Genomic DNA, 27728 nt, shown 5'->3' with positions numbered 1-27728 from the left:
ACTAGCAGCTTGCTTCTGCAGTGCAGAGTGAAGGCAGAAATTAGGAGGGGTGCCAGGCAGTGATGGACTGAGCCATTTGTGTGTCAGTCTTTCCATCCAGCAGATCCTGAGAGCAGGGCTGATCAGCAGAGCAGACCAGGAAATCTTGCATCATTGAGATTATTGAGCTCATTCTGTACATAAAATTACCAGATAGTCTGATAGACACTGCTGAGTAAAAATTCAAGAAATAACTCCCTGTAGATAAATTTATTTGAAATATCTGGTACCTGAAATAGTCCACAATTTAAAGAGAGATTTGGTTCCCAAATATATCCTGAAAACATTCAGCTTCCCTTTCTTCCTGAGAATTTCATTACCTGTTTGCATCTGATGCTGCAACTGGTACTCAGGGTCTCCTTCTATAAAGAAGGCAGCACCCTTTCCACTCAATTAATTCAAGTCTTAATTACAGGCCAAATAAAACCTCAGAATCCATGTCCAAAGTGTTGCAGCTAATATACATTCCCTGACACCACCTCTTTTTGGGTGGACTCCACCTACAGAAATGGAATATCATTTTATAAAATAACGCCTGAATTTCTAGAAATATCAGTCGCATATGAGTTGAGGGGAGAGGTCATGCTGCAAGTCTCTGCACTGTCAGGTTGTGGGTCCTTGCTGTTAAGGGCTGAGGACCTGAATGTTAGTGCTTGGACTTCATGAAAACAGAAGGATGACGAACATTCACTGAAAAGGAGGGGAATATGTGCTTTTGCAGGTTTTTTATCATATCTCAACCCAAAAACTCTGTAGCTATGGTTGTCCAAAAGGTTTAAAAATATCTGGTGAAGAAAATCATATGCCTGACTCTCAGAGGTTGCAGCACTTGGCAGAATAGCAACATTTGTTGTTGTCAAAACTTTCTGCTTGAAGAAGCCAGATATCCATAGAGAGCACACCCAGCAGCAAAGGCTGCTCTGTGGGGGAAGAAGGGAGGGGAGTTACTGGAGAATAAACCCCCTGTTCCTAGCACAAGCAGGTGCAGGAGAGGAAGCAGAAGAGGTGTATCCCAGTGCCAAACTAAAATTTGAACTGAGGTTTATTCCATGTTATTCAGCAACTGCATTTGAGTGCTGCCCATACGTGTGCTGCTTAGAAAGAGTGGGGACACACTCAGAAGGAAGAGTGTGGACACACTCTGCAAAACACAACGCCTTTTTCCTCTGCTGTTTTGCAGCCAGGGGGAAGGATGAGAAGACTGGACAATACCAAAAAGATCTGTAGTTTGTCATCTTCTACTAAATGGCACACAAAGTGGAGCACATCCTCACATAGATTTTCTTTTTTCTGTCCTGCAGTTTGTTTTCCTTCACCTACTCCTAAAGCTATGAAATCAATAGCTGATGACAAGTGGGTTTCATATGTAGAGTAAGAGGAATGTAAGTAGTAGTTAAAAATTAACAGTTACAGACTGAGAACAGGATTTTTTTCATTTCAGAAGCTACCTGGGGACATTTGTTTTACACTAATATATACAAAGACCTGGAATGTACCATGTTATTATCCTGATGGTGATGATGATCAATACATGTACAAACGTTCATATTTAGAGTAAATCCAGTTATGTCTGAATGCCTTTCTGCTCTGTTTTATGCAATTATTCTGTTTAGTCATGAATCACAGACCTTCTAATTAAAGTTCAAGGTCAGGCAAAGGGGGATGGAAGGTGAACAGACTTACAGCTAAAAGTCTTTAAAGCCATTGGTTGTTTACAGGAATTCCTGTGCACTTTAACCAAAGAACAAGATTGACAGATCTAGTATTAACAGACCAAAGTTAATTCCTTTAATTTCTCCTGCATTCTTGCAGGCAGTTTCCTCTAACTGAGGAATTAAAGGTCATACACCACCTACCTCCTGTGCTACCCCAGGCGTGCTTTACCAGCCATCAGCCCCAAGCTCCTTGGTGGGGGAAGTGACCAGATGCAGCACAGTCAGTGTCTCCAAGAGCCAGCAGCTCTTTGGCTCCTTGATATGTCCTTCAAAATGGCACATTATGTTTTCCTCATTTCATGTGACAGTGCTGGTATAGTATACAAACGAAAAGGGGATATTGCTGGGAAATTATGTTTCTTTATTCAGTTTCATGTTTGAATTCTCAGTGAATTTCAAATATCTGCCCTGAACTGCACCATCTCTCAGAACTAGTGACATCCCATAATTCCTGTGACTCTGTGGATTCTGCTATGGCATATCTTCAAAGGAACCTTCTTGTCACAATCCCTTGATCCTTCCATCTCCTGCATTCTAGCAGAGTTCAGACACAGGCTCCTTATTCTGCAATCTTCAGAAGCAGAACCTGCCTCTTTCATTCACAGGTCTTTGGGCAAGGAGCAACTTAAGCCACACTGTTGTTTTCTCCATTATGAGGGCTAAGGACTTTACTCCACAAAAATCAGGAGCAGCCAGGCAACTAACCTTGTCCTATCACAGCGGTGGAGCATGTAGGAAGAGAAAAGTAATACCTCAATAGATGTTAGTAGGTGAGATTCTCCATCTGAATTGCCCTAAGGGACTTCAGGAACATCTTCCTAGGTCACATACAACACCATGTCCTGCTTACTGATGCAAGATAATCTTAGCAACCCAATAAACAGCTCATGTAGAGAAATCCTTGGTTCCTATTCTGGCACCTAGCACCAAGTCCCTCCTTTAATGGACCTCATAAGTGGAAGTTAAGATAATTTCAGTGAGCAGGGGTGAAATGTGCTACATCCTGACATCTGCCTTGAAGTCATGTTCTGCTGTATGTACAGACTTTGGGTACCAGGGCATTCCCTGCTCCATCCTTCTAGCCAGCCAGGGCTATGAATATGAGCCAAGGAGCAGTGATATCTGAGCAGAAGTTCTCATCCTTTGTGTCTGCAGGAACACAGGGATTTGGCCACAAGTGGGTTTGGGATGTCAGCTGACCAAACGACTAGACAGGTGCCTCCTCTTTGCCCCCATCCAGTCCTTTTGAGTAACACCGGTATAGGAAAGGAAGAAATATTAACATCAGTGATTTTAACCAATTACTAACTGTAGACAAAAAAAGTATGTAGGTAAACACAAGCTTTGGTTGTAGTGAGAAGGTTGATGTGGAAAGGAAGTAGCAAGAAAAGTCTAGGTTCAGAAATGCTAGGTCTCCCCAGTCCAGTGATCTACCAATTTTCTTCTTCCTTTTTTTTTTTTTTTTTTTTTCCCAGAAGACATTTATATGATAACAAAAAGGGAATAAAATTGGTCTCAGCTGTGTTCCATGTCTAGTCATATGTGTTGCCGTGTCTAAATAAACTGGCAGCTGACATTTTAGGTGTTCTTAGCCACAGGGTTTCCAGAAAGCAAAACATTTTTTTTTCCCATTTTGTATGTGCCTGTGTGCTAGTGTCCCTTTTGGAAAAACTGTGAAAGGACTACAGAAACAAACAAAACTGAGCAAAACAAACTGAACTTGAGAATAACAGCCCCATGGTTGAGGGCAGCCTGCTTCAAAAGGGGAATATGTGATCAGGGGCTCAGTGGTTTATTTGCTGAGAAAACAACCTCCTCAGTTTCACTGCTATATCTAGGTTTCATGATAGATGCATTGCCTTACACTGTCCCAGCTTTTCTTTGTGATTTTGCTTGTGGTTTAGCTCAGATGAACTATTCTTTGGAATTGAGGTGCTGTATTTCTTTTTTCATAAGGAAACTGTCATAAGGAGAGGCTTGTGTGCCAAAGCAAAGGGCTGGAGCATTCTTTGCTCTTCACTCATCTTCCTCTCTCTGGGACCAGAGCCTGCTCTCTGATGAGCGTGATACCATTAGCACAGCTGCAGCCCAGCCAGATGAGCAGGACACTTCAGCTGGCACCTCATCAAACACATTGTTGTGCCCACAGCTGGACGTTTTTCTCTCATGGGAAGCCAGAGAACAGCTGACCCACCAGTGGAGCATCAGCTCCTCTAGGCTGCATGGGCCTCAGCTCACCAGCCAGCTGCCCAGCCCCGCTCGCAGCAGTTTCCAAGATGTCACAGGCTTTCTAGTAATTGCAGTGAGTTTCAGAGTGAACCCTGCACCAGATCAAGATGGCCTCTGGTGTTCTGCCTCTGAACTGAGTTAGAGCTGCTAGTCATATGCCCCAAACACTAAAGTCAGTGCAGCTTTAGTCTTGCAAAACTTGGAAGATACTCAAGCATGAGATAATCTTTTCTTCCACAGGTTTTCTCAGGAATCTTAAGACTGTATACCCTTGCACCAAAAAAAAAAAAGTATCAGTCTGTCTGTAGGATTTCTTTTGCTAAGTGAATCTACATGTAGGGCTTCATACCTTTGTCACTGACAAAATACTCTTATTCATCAGAAAGGAAAATGTCAAAGCAAAGATTATTTTAAATGTGATTAATGGACTAGTCATTTGATGTAATGCCAAAATCTAGATTTCTCAGAACAAAATCTGGTGGCAAAAATAAATCTTGAATTACTCTCTTTGTCTCTCCCTTGCTTGTAATTACACTGTACTTAAAGCAAGTTGTAGCTATCTCCAATCTGAATTTCTCCAACCTTTAAAACAGCTGAGTTTAGAAAAATATTTGTTCTTGCACTGTTAGAGCTGTGAAATGTGTTCTGCTTGGTCAAAAAAATAAGATTCTTTCTAGATTTTATTGCTGTTTTTTGATTCCTATCTTGCATGTTGATATTTGAAGGAAATAATTTTTCCTGCTTTTTTTTCATGGATGAACTATCATGAGAGTGACCTGATGAAAAGCAGTAGAATGGAACAAGAGAAAACAGGTCTGGCAGGCAGGGTGGATGGAAAATAAACCTGACCTCTTGCTTAGTGGGGCCAAAGTTAATGGTTATAGACAGTCTTTGTTCACGGAACATGTTCTCCTCCTCTGAAGAAAGCAAGCAATTGTTCTGCTAAATTAAGGCTTAATGTGAAATGAGCAGCCTTTTTTACGGGAAGAGAGTTCCCCATTCTGGAGGGTCCCTCCCATCAGCTAGAAATCACTTCATGCTGAAGTCTAACTCCTACAGACTTCGTGCGCTGCTAGAGCACGAAAAAGGCTGTCTAGGACAATTGCTGTGGGAAGAGGTGCTCATGATACCTAGTACAGTGTGAGTTTTTTGGGGGGTTTTTTTGTTTGGTTTTTTTTTTTTTTGTGGGGCTTTTTTGTTTTGTTTTGTTTTGTTTTGTTTTGTTTTGTTTTGTTTTCTGGAGGAGAGGAATGAATCTCACAGAAAATGAGCCAGTACCCACAGTACCCTCATCCCCTACTGCTTTGTCCATATTGTATGTCAAAATTCTGGTCACAGAGAAAATTCCTGGGCACAATGACAGGATGTGTCACTTCATCTCTTACCTGTTTTGGGACAATATTGTAAAATGCTAACACAAGTCACCAAGTGCTCCAGCTGATAAGGCACATTTTTGATCTTCCTTTGGTATTTTCTGGGAATGCTCACTTATAAACCACCCTAAAAGTGTGGGCAGCACTGGGGCACCTCTTGCTGAAGCATATTAATATAGTGACTTCAGCCTCTTTGTCCCAGAGTCAGGAATATGATATGGCTAATGAGTGGGATCAGTAAGAAAAATACTGGCCCATGGGCTGGAGTAAAGGACCAGTGTCATATTGCCATTTGATATTCCATTATATTGATGCTGGCAGTGCACTGGAGAGGACCAGCTGTCATTTCAAAGGCAAGGGGCAGCAATTCTGAGCTATCTGCTTGGATTTCTACTTTCTGCATGTCATTTCACCAGGAATTTCTGCCTGAAGAAATCTTCTTGAGGGGCTAAGAGGTTTCATATGATAGGACATTTACCACACATCTTAGTAAATTAACCTAAGAATATGTCAATCCTGGTGTTAAAAATATGCATTTTATTTCCAGTGTAAATCTGTCTGGCCTCAACACCTGGAAATTAAGTCTCTGATTAAGTATTTCCATGGTATCTGATGCCCTCTACTTATACAGTGCCTTAAAAACTGATCCAAGCACTTGCTGAAGTTCTTTTCCATAAAGCACGCTAATTTTCTTATCTCTTCATAACCCTCTCTCACAGAGAGATTCCCAGAGGTATTCCCAGTTCTCTTCCTGCTTTTTCTGATTTTGTCTATTGTCATTAAGAAGCACACACAGGTACTGAATACAACTCTCACAGCTGGGTGGCCCTTTCCTGCTCAGGGAGAGCAGCTCTGCTTAGTCATGCTCTGCTCAGGTACTATTGTCCTGAACAAAAATACAGAGCTGCCTCATGCTGGCAGGTGGATCCTGTTGGCTCCAGCTAGCACGGGAGAAGGGTTTCTTTCTTTGAAAGGCATAAACAAGGGGCTGGGATAGAGGGGATTCATGCAGAGGAACCTTAGCCAAGTTTGGAGAAAGAGCTTTGGCTGAAGTTTGTTTTATTATTGTTTCTGTTTGAATTGCAAATAAAGGCCAGGAAGGAGGCATGTTTGGACTACGTACAGCATGTGAGTACTCTCTTAGAGCCAGCAGGAACTTTGCCTGCTCACCCCCACACACAAATAAATGCACTCAAATCTCAGACTCCTCCATCCCATCAAGAGATGAGTTTGATGCACTTGCAAGGTAAAAGAGAAAACTGCAGCTGCAGATAGAGGATTGCCGGTGGCTAAATTACAGTCCTTAAATACAAAGGCACAATTTGGGCATAAGTATGGGTTGTACTTAAAGCAGAATCACATGAGACACCTGAAAATGTCAGACTGAAATGTACAAATAGCATGGAACAAGTGCTCCTTTTGCAAAACTCAGAGAACTACAGGACAAGTACCATATGTGAAACAGTGATGGCCAGACAGTGCAGTTCCCACATGGTGGGGATTGCCTTCTTCTACTGATAAATAAATACAGTACCTATCTGTTCAGCTGAGTTGTCATAATCTTGATATAATTGAACAGCTTCACTGCATTAAGTATAGGCAGATGGTCATAAATATGCAACAAGAGCAGGATTAAAGAGAAAAGAAATCATATCCACCATCTTAAATGCACACATATATTCATACACATGTATACACAAGCTTCTTAGTTTGCCGGTGCAGACAGGATCTGCATAGTCCTGTTCCACAGTAACCCCTAAGAAGTTATGCAATATCGAGAATAGAATCTTCAGACATGTTTCAAAATAAGCAAGGATAAATTAACCATGTGAAGGAAAGCTAATATAGTATGAAAGAGTCAGAGGAATGGGGATTGTTTAATGTACCAGGACTTTGATGAGTGAATTTTCCACTCAGGTCAGAAATTTTCCAGGTCAGAAACCCATGTCCATTCCAAAGTTAATGCTATTGTTTTCTGATCTTTGAACCCTAACACCTGTCAATGTCATATTCCCAGAGGACAATACTGTCTGGGAGTCTGGCATTTCTTTTACAAAGAAAATATTTACAGGCTTATCACTCCCTTAACAACATCCATCCTGTTGGACTACCAGAAAAGTCATTTAAATCCAACTGGAAGTTACTAGGGAAATGCTGTGAGTCTGAGTGTCATCAGACATGACTTTTCCTGTCAATTAGAGGTATCTGCCATAACTGATTACACTGGCTAGTTACTCTGGCTCTATGGGAGTAACGGAGAGAAGGATTTGGCCCCAATAATTAGAAATGCAATCCAGTTCTTGTTCATGTTTCCAGAATCCATCTTTCAAAAACAAATTTCCACGACACCTTGTACTCTCTATCTTAACTCTATGTTTGTACAGAAGAAGGGCAAAATAAGAGCTTTTTATAAACAAGGAAGTGGTCTAGCTCACTCCCTTGTGCAGGAAAACCCAGAAAAGGACTACTCTGAAGTCAGTTGTTCCCTGGACTGTGCCAAATATCCACCCCCTTTGCAAAGCAAAACAGAGCCTTTGGCTCCCCTCTCCTGCAGATCTGCACATAGTGTGGGACAACCCCCAGGAGCAGAGGGGAGCCTTGTGACAGTGTTCTAGCTTTCAGTCCCGCCCAGCCTCCCCCAGCACCTGCCGGGCCCAAGTCCCCTCCTTGAGAGTCCCTGCTCCAAGTGGGTGTCACAAGAGATAGCCCTTTCCAGCGGCTGGGGAGCATGGTGCTGGATAAACTGCAGCAAATGCTGACCAGAGCTTCTCCTTGCCAGGCTCTCACACACAAAGCCTGCCCTCAGGTTTCTACTCCATGCAGGATGAAGTCTCTCTCCTCCTGCACAGGAGCTAGGCTGTCCAAAGGTAGTCTGTGACCTGCAGACACCCAAATTGTCACAGCTCCTACTGAACAGCCCTTTCCCCAGGGCAGCAGCTAATGCCACCAGATCAGTGTGCTCAAGCACAGTAAGAGGTTTTCTCTGATTACACTGTGCTAACATTTTCTGGCCACATCTGAGTGAGATTCAGGTTGTTTTCTCTGAGCCATGTATTAGATACTTGATCTTGCTTCTTTGACTTAAATAAAAGTCACATCTCAGAGAGCCTGAACCTGAGTGAGGAGTTTGGCTGCACAGCAGTTGAGCCAAGAGAGATTCACAATGACCATCCACCAGCTAATGAAACATTACCACTGCTGCGTAATTTCTGATGCTTCCTCATATGCAGCCAGAACAGAAACTCAATTAATAAAGAGCAGTAGCAATTTTCAATGCAGAGGTGCTATTGTGAGCTTGCTGTCAGGAGAGGAGGGCTAAGACACAACTGTTGAGTAATAATCACAGCTCTGTTTTGCTGGTGGTGCTCCAGCCAGGGTTAGGTTTAACCTAGCTGATACCTCAAGGTCAGCTTGCAATTAGAGAGCAGCTAGCCTGAAGGGTAAAGATAAGTGGAGTGGTTAAATAAAAGAGATTAGCAAAGGTCAAATAATTTGTAAGAAATTATTAATCTTGCAAATGTTACCTTTCTGCACCGGTAGTGATTTTCACTACTTCAATTGGTATTTAAGTTATTGGCTAAGCAGCTTGTGGCAAACAGCCATGAAGTCATAGCTATTTCTGTAAGCAGTGCTCTCTGGGAGCCGTGGAAGCAAGCTGTTAGGATCGCATGACCCTGCTGCATTTCCTGATTGGATAAACAGCAGTCTGACGACTGGGTTTCTGCAGCACACTGTTGTGACTCTAACTCTGAAGTGTCATTCCTGCAAATTATCTGACATATCCTCAGAAGGTGGGCTGTAGATCAGAAATTTTAATCATTCTTTTAACATAAAACATTTAGAGGATGGATGTATAAAAGTTACAGGCTCTTGCATAGAAGAGGCCAGCACAGTATCCTTGTTTAATGCAAGCAGCAGCAGGCAGACAGGCTTCTCTACATAACACCCTTCTGCCTTGCCAGCTTTTGTGGGACCACCCTGATGCCTGGACAGAGTTCACTCTCCAAGTCTGTTCAGTCTTTGGCTTCTCAAACAGGCCTGTCAGCAAGATGGCTAATTGATACAAGTTGTAGTGTGGGATTCATGGTGTGGCTGCCTCTGTGAAGGGATTCATAGGAGGTTGACAGTAGGAATCAGATGCTCAGTAGACAGTATGCTCACCAGGTATTGTAGCTATAGTGTAAGAATAACTGTGCTATTCAACATCCAGGTTGGCCTGCTGGGCATCCTATCTCTTTCATTTAGTCTCATTTCATATTCATTTTCCACAAGCAATGACCCAGGCTGTAAGGCAAAGCAGAATTAAGGGATATTTCTGAGGAATTTTTTAAATCTACTGACTAAACTAGATGCCTCTCTGTGCATATAGTTGTAAATATGTGTCTCTTCTTCAGCAATCCTTACATGGGAGCATTGAAAATTTTGGAATAGATAATAAGTTATGACATTTTAAACTATGATATTGAAAATGTTTGTACATTTGTTTTCTTTTTAAGCTTGACTTAAAACTAAAGATTAGTAAAAAATGTTAGAAAAACAGTAGATTGGATTAAATATATTTTTAGGGCAAAGTTAGATAGAAAAATGGAACTTTCTTGAATTTCTGTCTTTGCCAAAATCCTGGTGACTTTATGTTTTGAGTTTTGATGTGACATTTTCTTAATATTTTTCTAGCCTTGCAACCAACTCTATGGCTCCAGTAACTGCCCTACTCTATAATACATATAGAATCTAGCTCTTTTGGATTTGCAAGAGCAGCTTGCAAAAATAGCATCCTTTTGGAGAATGACTGGAAATTGTTATAATTTAAGTTTCTTTTCTGTAGTAATTACCCAGCAGTATTGCCTATGTCTGCAGTAAAGATATTTTGATATGAAAATCTGCTGAACAAAATTCATGTGTCCTGTTTTAGAAGGAGGATGACTGAACAGGTCGAGAATGAGGAGGAGATTCCTTGGAAATCTTCATTTTGTCTTCCAGAAAACAGTCCAGGATGATGGGAACCATTCAAATTTGATATTTAGATTGATTTAAAGGCCTAAATTACTCTCTATAATGAGAAACAAAAAAATAGCCACTGTCTAACAGTAGGTGCCCTCACCTGAGGTGACATGATTTCAGACAGAAACATCCAAATACAAGGAAAGCACAAGACCAAAAGCAAGAGATGTAGTGAGGGAAGAGTGTGATATCTCTATTGCTAGAAAACATAATAGAAGAGTGAAGTATCTTTTTCTTTGTGTACATGCCAAACATTACACATGTGTGATCTATTTACTTCCTACAGAGTTCACAGTAAAAGACTATGAAATTGTTGTCGAGTTAACAAGAAGAAACTGAAGATCCCAGGGGACAGGCAGCATTAAGAGAAATACTGGAGTGCATTCCTTCAGTTTGGGTTTTAACAGAAAGGAGCATAGTATTCTATAGGTTGCTCTGTAAGTTGTCAACCTAAACAAGGCAAAGATGGAGAACTGGGAAATTTATTTACAAAAATATTCTCTTAATTCAAGCCTAAAATGACTCCAAGTGGGCCTTCCTCCCAGTCTGATTTCCAGAACTGGATGTCCAGTGGTGCCAACCCTCAGGGCCCTAGGTCTGACTCCAGACCCAAAGCTTAGGTACCAACAGCCAAAATAACAATGGAAAGCCATTACTAGCATTGAGAGGTGCCTCTGCTGAATTTAGAGCAAGTTTATATTAATAGGTGTAGGCTGAGGTCACTGCGACTGTGACTATGAGAGAGAGATTATTTCTGGCCCAGGGAAGATGTTCCAGAAACACAATTATGAAGAGTTATTTATACACTGTGTTTTGCCTTTTACAATGTTTCCTCAGGCCCACATGTGAGGGGAGCTGCACCATGCCCTGCAGAGGGTAGTGCCTCAGCACACCCCTCCCACCAGCCAACAGTGTGCAAACATCAACCCCCCAGCAGCTGCTCCCTGGTACCACATCAAGCGCCTCAGAACAAGCATCTGCCAAAGCAGCACAGAGAGCTTTTGGGACACCTTTTGGAGGAGACATCCTCTATTGCAGAAGGATGATGGGCAGAATATCAGGACTACCACACAACCCTCATTTTTTGGGACAGCCAAGGACACCAATTATTTTTTGTGGACACAATCTGTGTGTTTTTCACATTTGCTACTCATTTGCAGCCCTGCCCAGGAGCAGCAAGAGCAGGGCTGCTCCAGGACAAGGGCTGAGTGAGGAGCTGAGTGTGACCCCTGTGCCCCCCCGATGCATCCCACAACACCTAAACATATTGGGCAGAGCTTGCTGCTGGTCACAGGGCCCATTCACAGTCCTGGGTATTGCCAAGAGACCACATCCAGAGCCTGATATTTAAAGTGAGGTGAAAAACATTTGTCTTTCTCTTGAAATGCTGTAACCTTAATTAGTGTTTCCTTAATGCTTTGTAAAAAGCTCGTAGGTGAAAGACTCTGTGCCAGCACAAGCTAATGGCATTCCCAAAGACAGAGCTTAAAAGTTAGCTGAACTCATTCTAAGAGGCTGGAGATCCCTTTGCAACTTTTCCAAATTAGTTAGCTAATTTTTCCTTGCATCAAAACAATATAACGTCAGAGGGATGGCATTTTTTTTCTGTTATAGACTAGCCAAGGTCACATTCCACTGCAAAGTGATTGTCTTTCAATGCATACCATTCCTTGGGATAGATAAATAATGAGTTAATGTTCACAGGAAGTATTGACAACATAAAATTATCTAAAAAAATATAATATTTGTATTGATTTCACGTCATTGAAAAAAAAATGCAGGGTAAACAGTAAATTTCATTTGGATTTCCATGCATAGGAAGACATAAGTCAGCAATTATTATCAGTGTATTTATGGTAACATCACTAGCATTTTCTTTCAATATCAAGTTGATTTTCCTTTAAAGGGAACTCACACACAGAAGTATTACTTAATATTTTTTAAAGCAACAGAAGATTGCCTACTTCTTAAAGTGCATGGGAATGCATGATATTCTAAAATGAACACAACACTTCCTACTTTGTGTTGTGACTAATGTCACAACCTAAGGCTTTCATTAATAGCAGATGTTGCTTTCATCATTGAACTACAAAACAAGGATTGACAAAGGTTGCATGATTCCCATGCTTGTACACCCCATGCAGCCTTTACATTCTCATAATGAGACCTCACTGCAGTGTTGTTCACCTACATGCTGATCTGGTAAAAAGCCTATGGCTAGGTCTATGCAGATGAATTTAGTCTGTGGTCTGGTCCAAACATGGCCAATTCCACTAATATCTCCATATCTGCAATTTGCAGAACTTGATCCTCTAAGTGCACTTGAAATAGCATATTGTGCCTTCCAATTAGTAAGGATTACAAGACAAGACCTAGCAGGTTGCTCCAACATCTGTACATTTATACTCATCCTTACAATGGCTAATTAAAAGCTATTAATGTTCCTGTCTTCTTAAAACTAGAGAGAAAGCTCCCTACTTCAGAAGAAACAGGTATGGTTTTTCAGGCTGGTTGATCAGATCATTCAAACAGCAGTCACAGCGCTTGCATTTATACCCAGAAACTACTGTTTGGACTGTGTTGGGAATGTACATTACAACCCTTGCACTATTCATTGCTCTTGGTATGTGCCCTGCAGTTAGTCTCTCCATGGAATCTCTCCAGGAGGAAATATTTTCCGTTTCAGCCATGTACCCTTTGCTGGTAGCAAATCAAGTCCAGCAGCCCAAACTTTGAATCATTTACTCTCTTGATTCGATCCAAGATCTCCAAGTCTGTTAATGGACAAGACAGAGAATCTCACATATACCTTTCACTTTATCTTCCCGAAGCCTGAGAGTTACAAGAAGCAGCCCCCTATGCTGCTTCTTCTTGATAATGAACTTGCTTCTGGAAGGTAACATTGTAATATTAATTAATGAAATTGAAAATGAAATCTATAAATATTAAAAAAACCCGAACTGTTCCACATGTGTCTGTGACTTCTTTTCTTTGTTGTCTTTAATTCTTCCCACTAATATTCTCTAGAAGAAGTTGCAGTTTATTCCCCCATGGTCTTTGTTCTTGCAGGTCAGTGGCACTCTGTGTTAGCAAAGTCCTGGAGCGACCTCTGCACAGTGTGAAACTGGTCCGTCTCTGATGCTGAGAGTCAAGCCTCTGTTGGGTTGGACCTAAAAGCTCTTCACACATGATGACTAAACTACTGTTTTCTCCACTCTAAGAAAACTTCTTTTTGCCCTTGGGTTTAGTATTTCCCTTCTCTCCAGCTATCTCTTTCTGTTTTTTAGAAATTGGTTATATCAACCCCTCTCCACACACTTGGAAAAACTGTGCCATAATTTGCTCATTTTCATTTAAAATTGTTTGCACTTAACATAAAATTGTTAAATTTGATGCAATCCACTTTGGCTAACAACACATTAGGTTGAATTGAAATGAACAATGACAAGAGTAGGAGTGTGCTTCTAGATGGGGACAGAGGCACTGGCTACGCCTGTGTTTGAGATGTCCCCCGCCTCCTGAGGAAGGTGCTGCATAAAGCACAAAACAAACAAACCAAAGGAAACATTCATTAGCTTTTCATCTCAGATTGCCTCGGGCACAGAACAAAAATGGGTTAATGACAGAGAAAGGCTTTTAGACTAAACCAAGGCAAAAATGATTGCCCTTTCAAATGTGATTACTAGGAAAGTGATTTGGAAACCAGAGGGACAGAGGCGTGGAGTAAGCTGTCTCTCTGATACATATCAACAGAGAACTTCACACTGACTGATTGTAATGAATACAAAGTTGACATTAGCAGAGACAAAAAGTTACAGGAGCAACACATTGCCTTCAACAATTCCCTTTGTCCTTGAAAATTTTCTCAGGAGAAAAAGGCATTAATTTGGCTCATCCAGAGGGCTACCCAGGTACAGGTTTCTCTGGAAGTCAGAAGCATTTCACTCCCCAGAAAGGTCATAAAACGTCTCTAAGTCATGTGCAACTACTTTTACAGCTCTGTGGAAATCCAAAGGGGACTTTACAAAAGGCTTGTGCAGCAGTGCAGGGCCAGGTTCAGCCCTGGCATTGGCTCTGCCAAGCCCAGGGGGGAGGCTGCAGAGAGAAGTCACCTCACACTGCTAAGGGTGGTTAGAGCACTTAATTTTTTAGGATTTCCACTTTTTTATGCACTTCCCCGGAGATAGGGCACCCAGTAGAGGGTACTTTTGCAGAAGTAGTCCATCCTGAGGAGGGCAGGAAAGCTATGTCCTCACCAGTCTCTTCCTGATGCCCAGCCTGTCCCATCCTGCACACCTCCACTGCACTTCGCTGCAGTGAGGGGAGCAGGGTCTGCCTTCCTGCCAGACAGCTGCATGTCTGGGCCCGTGCCTGTCAGATGTAGCCAGCCATGATATTTAGATGTAAAGCAATGTGCTAAAGTAGAGCACTTTATAAACACTTTCAAAATCTCATAGCTTGCTGTGAGATATGGAACCAGCAACAGCAGAGCATAACATCCATTGTGTGGGTTTCTCAAGCTGCTAAAGCAATTTGTGAAAGAAACTCATATAAAAAGAAGGTGGTCTTTTTGAGTGCAACATTTTTAAATGCTTGTAAATGGTTATCAGTCTTTGGTTTTTTTCTTTGTACTAGTCAGTAACCACAGTCCTTGTTCCATATTTATGTAGCCTTTATTCCCAGCACATATAAACTGAAAGTATTTGGGAATTTTTTTTGAGTAAAGTTAAAAAAAAAGAAGAGTAAGTTGGGTCACAGAACCCCAGTGTTTTCTATTACAGTAAGCCTGTGAAGCTGGGTAACAACAGCAAAACAGTTGGGATGGCTAAGTAAATTAGTAAAATCAATTAGAGTAGATTATGGGCTATGTTACTCTGATAAGAAATGAGATTTCACAAATGCAGAAGTAATTAATTCTTCCAAAGTAAGAAAACCAAGAAGATTCACTGAGTTACATATCAAAGCTGATGTATACTTTGAGAACACATCAGTTTTGGCTTGTTTTGCAAGATACCAAGTGCCTCAAGCTGCTCTGACTCTGTGCTGAATAGGCCTGTCTCTGTGCAAAGCACATGACTGTAAAGATGACATGATCAGAGCACAAGCACTCTCAGACAATTTGTTTCTATGGGAGCTTGCAATTATCTTTCTCACTTGTCCAAAAGCAAAAACAAACAAACAAAAAACCAAACCAAAACAAAACAAAAAAAAAAAAAGCGAGAGAGATAGAAAAAAATAAAAAAAGCAAGAATTATTATAATGGCATCTGCAAAACAGAATGAAAAAACTCCTGGGGAATACGCACCTGATTTTAAGAGTACTAGGAGTTAAAGCACAGCAATATTGCATGCACTGACCATCGCTCTCATATCTGCAACTTGAAAAACAATATTGATCCCTTAGCCTTGAGGCACAAATTCTTAAAGCCCCTGTGCAAAAGTAAGTGATGGCACACATGATTGGAGGTTCCCTTAGAAACAAAAGCAAACAGGGTTTTTATTTTCTCTCTGGTGGACCAACCTGACCCTTAACATGCCCATGAACTCACTAGCAGTGGATAGTGCAATTTTCTGATCTGTCTGTTTTCTTGGGGACAATTCATCCTCAGTAGCCATTAATTCTGTAAATGCTTTTGGTTGCAGAGTAAGGAGGAAATTTATTAAAGAGATCAGGAATTTGATGCATTTTTTTTGGTTGATATTCTTGTCACTGATATTCTCAGCGACAAGCTTGAGAGAAAACAAGAATCATCCTTTGATTACCTTAGTTTTTGTGTCTGTTTTTTTCCCAGCAGGTTATCTCTTACTAAATGCCACATTATATGACCCTAAGAGCTTTGTTCTTTTGATGTAATATTCAATTATTTACTTAAATACCTTATCAGCTACAGAAAACCAAATTGTGTAAAGCAGCAACTAGAAATACTAGAAGCCTCTGAGAAATATAAATATTGATTCTAGACAGAGGATGAACCACCTAGCTTGGATAGAGTCACATCTAGCATCAGCCTGCTGCTATCTATAACATGAGATGTTGAAGTTAAATTCAAGCTAAATTTGCTGAGTGGGTAGAAACTGATCTTGTGGTGACCTAATCTTAGGTCATTAGTGGCATTCTTGAAGTTGCCTTTTTTCTGACAAATTCTGTTCCCTGAATGTGGTCTTTTAGTGCAAGCCTGTCTTCTTTCTGTTCTCAAAGTGTCTTGTGAAGGCCCCAGCCTAGATGTGGTATGAGCCCTGTTACTCACAGGAAAAGCAAAATAAATTTTAAAAAGAAGCCTAATAAAGTAAAGGGCTTGACAGCCATAAAACACCAACTTCTTGGTATTTTTCTTTTTGAGTCATTAGAAGTCCCATCTCTGACTCTCCTATTCTATACAATGAAGAGTTCACTTTTTGTAAAGGATAAAGGATATTAATAATCCCTCACACAGCAAACAAGCAATGGATGCTCAGCAACTCTTTCGGAGTTAGTGATCATCTTCTGAGCTGCTCTACTGTCAATGAAGAGATTACCAAGTGTACTGTGATTTGAAATTTCTTGGCACACCTACCTTAAGGTATAAATAATATGAACAGCACCAAGGCATAATTACCACCTGACATAGCACACCTTGTCCTTTGCACAGAATTCTATTGATTCTAGGCTGATTCAAATGAATGTAAATGGAAAAAAGGCTTCAGGCTCAGTTTTCCCTCATGTGATCCCTATCCTTTTATAGTAATTTCTATGAACACGCTGTAAATAATTACCAACCTTTCTACTTTGTGACTCATACCTAACTAGCCTTGTCTACAGTATATGGTGCATGTGGCTAATCGGGGCCCTAGTGTGCCATTGATTTCACTTGAAGATCTTTGTTTATTGGACATTGTAGTTGCACTTGATATATTACAGAGAGATTGAAGGAATTTCAGCCCCAAGAGTCAAGCAGCAAAAGTTCAAGGAAATGTTAGTCTCGGGCACATATCTATTAGTACTGTTAAATTATTGGTAATATTTTTTTTTTCTAAAAATAAAAGCTTTTACATCCGTTTAATGCTATTTTTAATTTTAAAAAAGTCATCTAGAGCAGCGTGAAACAGGTTTATAACACAAAAGCTCTCATCAAACACTTTAAAGATGAAGGGCTGATACGTGTCCTATCTCGCCTTGACAGTTACTGCACAGCATCATCTAGTGCTGCCAATCAGATCCAAACAAAGGAAACAGCAGTTGTCTGACTGTGAATCACTTCTCACCTCAATTAATATAAATATTGAGTTTGCGCAAGTAGACTTGACAGCTTGAGGCATGCCCAAATTTTTTGCGTAACTGTGTAACAGTACTTAATTACTGATACTCAATACTTGGACCTAGCACTGGGGGTGAAGTCAACAGTTAAGAACTTTGTTTTGTGAAAGTAAATGAGGGCTTAGCAGAAGGATTCAGTTTCTTTTGTAGAAGTTTTGGAAATAACATATAGCTGTAGATAGAAAGGCTTCTGGTGGATGCCTTCCTTGCATTTCTCTTCCCTTCAAATCCATCTCACTCATGTTTGCTACATATACTCTAAGGAATACATCAACTCTAGTAAATGTTCCCCAGAGCAAAGGATGCCTAGGTTACATCTACAGAGTATGTGAGCAAACCATATCTGAGTACAGACTTCAGTGTGTTTATAGAAGCAGGAATTGTTTCTGAAAGTTGTATTTATCCAGTAAAAGATAAGAAATATATTGCATTAATAATACATCCAACAAAATTTTTCCTTTCTTTTAACATGCTTACAGATTATCTGCCATTCAGTTAGAACTAGTTAACTCAGATGAGAAATCGGCAACCAGGTCAAAAAAGCCCACCCTGACAAAATCCATTCCAAATAAAGTATCTGCCCAAGTCTGACTCTAGGTAATTAGTTCAAATCTGGCAAAGGCTGATCCTAGATACTGAAAGGCATGATTGTCTAATAGCATCTTATCAGACTTCCTAAAATGCTGTGGTGGTCTCATTTCCTGGACAGTGGACTAGTGTCAGCAGGAAAATTACTCCCAGAAGCAGCCCTAGTTAGTCACCTCACCTTCTGTCCAGGGTCTTAATCAGCAAAGACACTAAAGTGCCTTGTGATCCTTATTAAAGGGGTTCTTCTGGGTTAAGATTTGTTGACAAGGAGAGGAAAGAAAGCTTTTAGTTTGGGTATCTGAATGTACAAGAGAAAAACAGCTTCTAAGTAAAACAGACTGGTTAGGACTGTTACATTGTCTTTCAGTGTCTTTAAAACACCTCTCAAACCAAAGCTGACAAAACTAATTGAGTAGTTTGATTTTCAGCAATCCCAAATACCCACTCTTGCTTTACTTGCAGGTGCAAATAGTCAGCAAGTCTGTAAATTGGACCACTTAATTATGGATATAAACAAATGTTCCTATTTGTGTGGTCTGACGAGGGGGAAACACAATTTCAAGCTGGCATCTGTAACCAAAATAAATGTATATGTATGTATGTGTAAGAGCAAAAACAGCAAGAGACCATTTATGTTGTTGGTGAGATTGTAGCAGTGAGCTACTTACATTGGGTATTTTGCTTTTACATTTCAGTTTTGGTCATGGCACATACAGGTATAAGTGCCTATATGATAACAGGTGACACACCAGCCCATTTTGCTTGCTTCATTTTTGTGGTCGTGGCTTTAGGCACATATGTGTGTCAATCTTTGGTGGTCACATATGAATACTGAGAGTCTTTAATGAAATAGAAAAACAGTCTTACCGTGACAGAAGAGTTGCACAAGTTTTGTTCAGCATATTGATCAGCAGGCCATGTGGTAACCTGACCTTCTTTAAGTGTCTAAATACAAGTAACATCTGCTGGCAGAAGTAACCTTAATGAGGTTGAGTAGAGGTCAGATAAAGCTGGATATACAGGAATAAAATGAAGATTTTTGACCATTAAGACAATTAGTCTTTTGAGAAGACAGCAAACAATGTAGAGGATTTTTTTTTTTTCTAGAAAAAGAAACAAAAGTGTTTTAGAAATAGTCTGGACATATTTCTAATATAATCATTCACAAATTATGTGGCTTAGTGAAAAACCCAAGAAGGGGTATTCAGTAGCCTTTGTTATGTTTTAGGTCTAAGTTAAGGGTCACACACCATCCAGAGTATTTTGGACTTAAGGGATTTTACCATGATTCTCACAGAACTGAAGGTTTCACACACAAAGCCAAGGTGTGGAGGTAAACAGCTGTGTTGTAGTCCCACTTTCTTTCTTTTCTATGCTTGTTTCTTGTCTATGCTCTTAGAACCACCACATTCTAGAAATGGGCAACTGGAAGAACCATCAGCAAGTTATTCACACGGGTCAGGGGAGCATGATTACATCACAGACTGCATGATGTGTCCCAGAGTTTTCCCTGATGTGTTCTTAAAAGTTTCCTTTACAGGGGAACTCCATGCTTCTGGAAAGTTGGTTCCAGCGTTATATTGCATTTCCAATCAGACTATTTTTCCTAAGATTTACTCTAAATTTAAGTGTTGAATTGAGCAATTACTTGAAGAGGTAGATGAAATATTCTGTAAACAACTGCAAGTCTCACAATCGCTGGGGGATTGTTCTTGTGGGAGGCTTCAACTCAGCACATGTCTGCTGGAAATTCAGCATAGTGGGAAGGAAACAGCGAAGGAAGTTTCTGGCATGTGTGGAAGACAACTTTCTCACACAGACGGTGTGTGAACCAGTGAGGGAATATGCTGGTTAACAGCGGCCAAATATGAGCCAGGGTGTGCCCAGGTGGCCAAGAAGGCCAATGGCATCCTGGCCTGGATCAGCAATGGTGTGGCCAGCAGGACCAGGGCAGGGATTGTCCCCCTGTGCTGGGCACTGGTGAGGCCACACCTTGAGTGCTGTGTCCAGTTCTGGGCCCTCACTGCAGGAAAGACACTGAGGAGCTGGAGTGAGTCCAGAGAAGGGCAATGGAGCTGGGGAAGGGTCTGGAGCACAAGTCCTGTGAGGAACAGCTGAGGAAGCTGGGGGTGTTTATCCTGGAGAAAAGGAAGCTCGGGGTGACCTTTTCACTCTTTACAACTGCCTGAAAGGAGCCTGTGGCCAGGTGGGGGGTTGGTCACTTCTTCCAGTCAACCAGTGATACAGTAAGAGGAAATGGCCTGAAGCTGCACCTGAAGTTGCTTAGATTGGATATTCAGAAAGATCCCTTCATCAAAGTGGTTTTTGAACACTGGAGCAGGCTGTCAGTAGTGTTATGGAGTCACAGTCCCTGGAGGCATTTAGAAGACATGTAGATCTGGCACTTACCACATGCTTTTGTGGTGGACTTGGCAGTGCTGGGTTAATGGCTTAAGTCAATGGTCCTAGAGGTCTTTTACAATATAAACAATTCTATAATTCTATGGTTTCACGGTTTTACCCTTTGTGGAAAAGGGTAAAACTAATTTCCACCTTCTTTAGAATAAATTTTGTGGGTCTGCAAAGTTTTAACATCTTCCTTCTGTCTACTTCCTAGACTAAACAATCCCAGTTCTCTTAACCTTTCTCAGAGGTTCATGTTTTTTAAACCCCTTATCATCTTGTTGGAGTTATCATAAAACAGCGCCCAAATCTGGATGCAGTACTTCAGCTGAGGTTGCACCGGTGCCAAGTACAGCAGAATAATTATCTCTCTTGTCTTATACCCAGCACCCCTGCTAATATATCTCAGAGTGACATTTGTCTTTTCTGCAGGAGCATCACATTGTTGTGAAGACAGGCTTGAAAACCTGATTCCAGAAGTTTCAGAATCCAAAAGGCCCAGAAAAGCAGGAGGGTGGGATGAGGGTGGGGGTAGGGGTGGGTGGACAGGGGTAGCTCATTATATTTCAGTCACATAAAATGGGGCCTGACTCAATATCCTGAAATGTCTTACGTTGGCAATTCTGACTAATATAATTTAACCTCTACAGACAAGCCTCATTTAATTTGCACCACTGAGTGGAAAACCTCTAGCAGCAGAGAAATGAGCAAACACTGTAAAAGACATTGAACAGCAGAAATAACAATGATAATTTACCTTAAAAGGTTATCAATTTGTAAAGCTCTTAAGGCAGATGAACCCTTGTGGAGGAAGCTCTGTGAAATACTGCAAAACTGGGGGAACATTTTTTAGAATTGGGTTCTGGAGGAAAGCACGATGTACAATTTATATGGCATGCCAACTAATACCCTACATCTTAATAGGGTTACTAGCAGCCCTTTAATCTGTGGCCCAGTTAGCGATGGGTTTCTGCAAACTGTGAGAGCTTTTTTAATTCCCCAGGCCCCCCAAAGCATGATGCTTAATTATATCAGTCATCCCATGTACTCCTCTAACTGAGTTTAAGAATGACTTGTAACCTTAGCAAAATCAGAAAGGTCTGACTTAAGAAAATATAGGATGCAAAATACCCCAGGAGGGTAAGGAGACTGCCAGTCATTTGTGAACAAAAAAATATTTCTCTCAATTTGAAAATTTATAATTCTAGTGTATTTTTTCAACAATAAATGTCAAACAGAAAGAGCCTTCTCTGCTCCCCTTCCCCAGACCCTGACAGTCTGGGAAAATTTCTCTTTTAGGCCACTTGCGTATTTAAAGTGTAAGTCTGGCTGATTTTACAAGACAGAAAGAAAGAGTGAGGGTCTCATTGTCTTTCAGAACTTTTATCAGGAGTTTGGCCAGGACTGTCACCAGTAATCGGCTTGCTAGCTTAATGAGAGACTTCATGAGTATTGTGTTACAGAGGTGGTATGCGATGTCTGGAGTGTCTAAGGATCCACAGCAGAGAGAGTTATCATTATCCAATTTTATCCATGGAAGTGAAAAAGAGAGTCTTAGGAAGAGAAGCAGGAAGACTTGATATAATTGTTCCAATTCATTCCCTTCCAGAGAAGATCTGAAGGAAGAACTTAACACCTGCACACCCCATTTCTGAAGCGGGAGAGTTGCTGTTTTTACCAAAGTGCTGCTATTAAAGCACCATCTCAAGGCAGTGCAGCTGAGATAGACACTTAGAGCTGGGCCCCTGAGAATGAGCAGCAAACAGCTGCACAGTCCCTCTCACACAACAAATGCACTTGGAATAAAGACTCAGGAAGAGGAAGTGCCATCTTTCCTTACAGCTGAGGCTATCAGATGCACTGAAGTGACACGTGTTCTCCTACACCACACAGTCTGTGTCAGAGCCCAGCTCAGCCCTGTACAGAGTTTGTGACTTCCCCACACTGTAGTATTGTGTAGCATTGCCTAAACTGATCTTTCATCCTAAAGGCCAGCCTTGACCAGCTAACAAACAGATCACAAAATATGTGTACTATGAAAAAGTATTCCCTATTTCATGTATTATTTCATAAAACATTCCTATGAAACTTACCCAGGTGAGTAAGAGAGAGCCACAGAGTGAGGCTAGAGTTATTTTCCACCCAAACAGGGACATACTGTTATAATAAATGACAAGTCTAAACAAATATTACCCACCAATATGTTTATGCTTTTCCCTCAAAACATGTGTTCTTGGGTTTTGTTAGTAATTTCATTACTGCTTAGGAATACAAACAGGAAGATGGAACTATCTTAAATTATTGGGCTTTTTTCACATTGAAATTTTCTGGAAGTTAGAGATTCAGGCTTCAACCTTCTCAATTCTGCTGTATTGAGAAGGTGGGGAGAAGACTTCCCTGTTCTCCATCTCTTTTTATCTTTTTTGGTATTAATAAAAAGTGCTTTTTTGTTCATCTTGTGCATCTTTACCTTCTGGATAATATTATTGTCTCAAATTGACATGTATTTAGCAAAAATTTTATGAGTGATCATTTGCCTACTCTCTAGTCTATACAGACCTGTAACGTTAACAGAAATTCTCTGTGTTCAAAGGCCAGAAAAGGCGGATTATTTCAGAGCAAATGGCATTTGCACCAGGTGAATTGAATTTTTTGAGCAACGTCTGGGTGATTTTTTTAAAAACCTTTTTTTGTGTCAGTAATACATGCATTTAGATTATATTCTAAGCAAACTCAAGACACCAAAGTATAGGATCAGGGAGAGCCGTGCAGCCATATTTACAGGTTGGTTGTTAGCAAGTTCTCTGCCACCCATTTGACCCACATTAGATAGGTGAATTTCAGACATGAAAAACATTCTGCATTGAGCTCTGCCAAATAACCTTTGGTTGCACAGACATTTCCTGGGGTCAGCCATGCTGGCTCTGTGTTTGTAGGAGTTAAAGTGCACTGCAGAAAGGGGGGGAAGTGCCTTCCTCCTCCTCCTCAGAAATACCCTGTAGAGGCCACAAGTGAGATTTTCATCCCTTTAGATGGATAAAAAGGAGAGGAAAGTGGCAAAACTTCCTTAATGAGCAAACATCTGGCATTAGATTTTTCTTTCTGTTCATTGAGCCTGTTTTAGGAGACAGAATTGTGAATCTCAACTTCATCTGCTACAGCATATGCTGCTCAATAGCCAAGAGTGTTCATTGGATTTGCAACATGTTTATTTCTCCATTTAAAGTTGTATTCTAGTTCTAGAATGGTTTCCAAGTAGTGAACAGCACTTGCAGGTGGGCCAGCAGCTGCTGGCTGTCCATAAAATGCAGGTTGCATCTAGTACCTCAGGTGAAAAAGCAGGAAGGGATAAGAATTATGTCTTGAACATTTCCTCTTATTTTATCTGACTTGGACAATGCTACATGGACATCAAATGCTGGGTAATGAGGTGCCAAGTGTCAGCCCAGGGAACCAGAAAAGGAGAGGGTTGGGAATCAGTTTGTCAGTAAGCAGCTCATATGCCCATGTCCCTCCCAAGCAGAGCACCCTCAAACAGGACATCCAAGAAAGAGGTGCCATTAGTTATGGTCAAAAATATTGGCCTTCCTCTTTAATAAAAATCTGCTTAAAAATCACAACTCAGCCTAAGGCTGATAAACCTCTGCCAGCCAATGCATCTCCTGGCAGTGGGACCCAGTACCATTTCTGGTGTCAGTAGCTCTCAGCTTCCTATGAAGCCCCAGACAGTCTTACTGGGGTTTAGGTGTCTTTGTTTATCGTATACAGGGACAATATTGTAATTGGGTCTGTAGTACAACTACAGACCTCATGGACATGATCCTGATTCCAATCACAGCACAGACACAATAGCACCTCCGACACACTGCCTCCCTTGGCAAATAACTCAGCCACTTTAATTTAAACCTCATTTTCCTCATCATAACAATATGGACAATTATATACCAACTTAAGACATTATACAGACTCAAGACATGTATGCACAGTATTTAGAATCCATGCATCCTGCCTGCACCAAATCCTGACTTGCTTGTCTCTTTGAGTTCTTTTTGGCTTGTAAGCTTCTGAATCAGGATCCACATATAACACCTCATAAAATTATGTCCTGCCCTAGGCTCTTGGTTCTGTACCAGCACAAACTTTAACAGCTTTAAATGCTGAAAGGACTAAGTGGAAACACTTTTGAATAGTTTAGAGAACAGTATGTGGCTTTTAGAAGCAACAGGGTGGGCATACAGTACCAATAAACCTGAGAGAGCAGTGTTTATACTACACAGCAAATCTGGAAAGGGCCATTGGGGTGCAAGGCAGGGGAAAGCCTGGCCTGAGACTGACTTACTGCTGTCAGCCTGTACAGCAGGAGCGAGCTGTAATAATCTGGGTGCTACAAAGCAAACATAATCAAGGGGAGGAAAAGTGAGCACAGACACAGTATGATTCAAAGCAGGCAAGTAAGCTGCTGCATTAAGTCTTTTGAATGGAGTTTCCTGGAAGGACCCCTGAGCATGACCCTCAAGCTCTAGGTTTTTGCCAAATTTATTTGAGGAGGAAGGAGGGCGGGAGGCATGTTTTCTCGAGGGGAAAAAAACTCACCCCGCTAAAGCTTTCTGTTGCCAGGGAAGGTCAGGGAAAATTCAGGAAAACTCCTTTTTATGTTCTTTATGATGTTTACTCTTGCGCAGAGCCAAGAGAGGAATGAGAAAGGCTGCAGCATGATGCAGGGCTGCAAAAGCTGTGGGTGACATAAATGGTGTGTTTCTCTTTGCCGTCTGCCGAGTGCTGCGGGGAAAATCTGTCCTAAATAGACAAACGAGAAGCCATGAGAGTGTCGGCTGGCTCTCGTCAGCCGGCGTCCCCCGGGCCAGCCCGCGGCTCCGGCGGGAAGTACACAGCGGATGTTTAATGAAAGGGCTGCTGCGGCTTATCTCCGCGAGCAGGGGACTTCTTTGTGAACTCGCTTGCTTTGAAAGATATGTGGCCCACTATGCTGGTATTGTTGGCTCTCGCTTTAAGCGCAGCCACATGATTCGCATAGGAGCTGTGCGCTGCGCCTGCCAAGGAAAGCTTCCCCTGTTCTCTCCCTGGTTGGGAGTAAACTCGGCAGAAGGTCATCGAGGTCACAAGATCTGCCTGTTATTGCATTTTACAGGAAGGAAGATACGTTGTCTTTAGATCAGTTTATCAGCTGACTTTCCTGTGAAGAAGACTGAGGCTATTTTCCTGTGTACCACCACCCCCGTAATTCCCAAACGAGTGTGTTCTGTTTGCATCTCCTGTCAGCTCAGCTGTGTGCATTTCTGAAACAGCCCAGTATTAAGCAAACAAATAAAAAAGCCATTGTGAGACATCGCAGAGTCCACATCCCTTATCAAACTGCCTGACAGGCCGGGATAAATCTCTTCCTCGAGGCTGCCTGTCATCTCCCTCCCTCCCTCTCAGCGTCAATGCACAATTAAATCCGTTGTGGTGAAATAGACTCAGCGGATAGTTGTGGAGAGTTACTTACATGGATGCTGAGAGCAGCAAACAGCCTAACAGACTCCTCTGCTTTCGAGGCAGTTTCTTTTGAGCCTGCACCTTTGAAGAGCCATGAGTATTTGGTTTTGTTGTATTTGGGTTTTTCTGGTTTTGTCCTTTAAAGTCCCAGGTTTCTGAGGATTTTTTAAAAATAAGCACTCCTTTTTCTGTGCAAGGGAGCAAGCAGAGTGCAGAGCTGTCTCCTCCCTTCCCAGCCTCCTTTGAGAGATCCCTGCTTTCATAAGGTTTTCGGCTGGGGAATGGTAGCTTGTTTCCTCCCTGTGCTCACTGTGACAAATGCATTTCTGTGACCAGGAAACTGCAGATGTTACAGATGCACTAAGGCATATCTCATTAGCTAATTATTCTTAATCTCTGATGGATTGCACATATTGAATAATGCCATTCATTGAGTAACAGTTGAAGAGAAACTTCCTGGCTCCAAAATATATAGGGTGGCAGCTTTAATTGTGTTTTCTTTTCCTTCATGTGTAAAGATAAAATAACCCTCCAGAGCTCCCCTCTTCTAAAGAGTGCTGGTTAACATAGCAAGAACTGGCACGTGACACAATAAATTTGCTGGTTTTCAAATGACCCTGTTTTCTGGACTGCAAAACTGAACCGCACAGGAAAACAGCTACTAATATTTAATAATATCCACTATGGTTTTTGCAACATTGATCTGTTTCCATTTTTGCAGCTCTTATATTTACATGGAAAACCCTTGTCCTCTAGTTCCAAGGGTCTTCACACTCCTATAATGATCCAGAGAGGAGAAGGATCTGAAGAAAATGTCAGTGAAGATCCAACCTCATTCACAATCCTGAAGAGAAAGGATCATGACTTATATCATTATTCCCACAGCATTTTCACTACCTTTAAGTTCTCTTATATTTTAACAATCATGCTTGTAATATTATATATATATATATATATATATATATGTATGGAGAGAGAGAGAGAGAGAGAGAGAGAGAGAAATGTGGAAGCATTACAGATATATCATCTTTATTCTTAAATAATGTTCCTTTATTGAGTTCTGGCAGCTGGATTGGTACTGAACCTTGTCAGTAGCTGACTGGATATTCCCCACACTAGTTCAGAAAATGCTCTCACAGTTTTTAGTGTGAGTGACTAATCATGACTGTCAGAATATAGCCCTTAAACATGAAGACAGCATTTTATAATACAAAGGGTATGTAATCATTCTGGCAGTTTAAAAAAAAAAAAATTTAAAAAAAGAAATTTTAAAATACCTTGTACTGCTCTGTCTATTCTACCTTATTTGGAAATCTAAATTGGAGTATTTAAGAGACAATTATAACAAAGCTGAAATGGGAGGCAAAAGATGAGGAAAAATCCTTCTGAGGTTTATTATTACACAAATGGGGTTTGGTTTGAACTCTTTAATTTGCCACTTGCCAGCCTGTGTCTAAGAAGTAACCTTGTTTGTATTTCAACAAAGAATCTCATTCTTTTTTTCAATAAAAAGACCTGGCAATAATTCTGTTGGCACTAGATGAAGAGTTTGCTTATTCCGCTGGTGATGGTTTCTTTTGTTGCTATCTAG

The 27728-nt window shown here is 41.1% G+C and overlaps 1 long non-coding RNA gene across 5 annotated transcripts in view; it reads right to left on the bottom strand.

The window, feature by feature from the left end:
* LOC121468203 (uncharacterized) overlaps positions 1 to 26473 on the bottom strand; it is an 87149-nt gene extending 60676 nt beyond the window's left edge. For 2 of the 5 annotated variants that reach the window (XR_012052839.1, XR_012052838.1), the window contains exon 1: positions 25235 to 26139. This is a non-coding gene — a long non-coding RNA (uncharacterized lncRNA). The other 3 variants (XR_012052837.1, XR_012052840.1, XR_012052836.1) reach the window with 3 other exon arrangements.
* Positions 26474 to 27728: the final 1255 nt, after the last annotated feature.

This window comes from Taeniopygia guttata, chromosome Z (assembly GCF_048771995.1).
Source record: "Taeniopygia guttata chromosome Z, bTaeGut7.mat, whole genome shotgun sequence".
NCBI lineage: Eukaryota > Metazoa > Chordata > Aves > Passeriformes > Estrildidae > Taeniopygia > Taeniopygia guttata.
The sequence above is the reverse complement of the archived record's forward strand: the minus strand, read 5'-3'. Positions and strand labels throughout refer to the sequence as shown.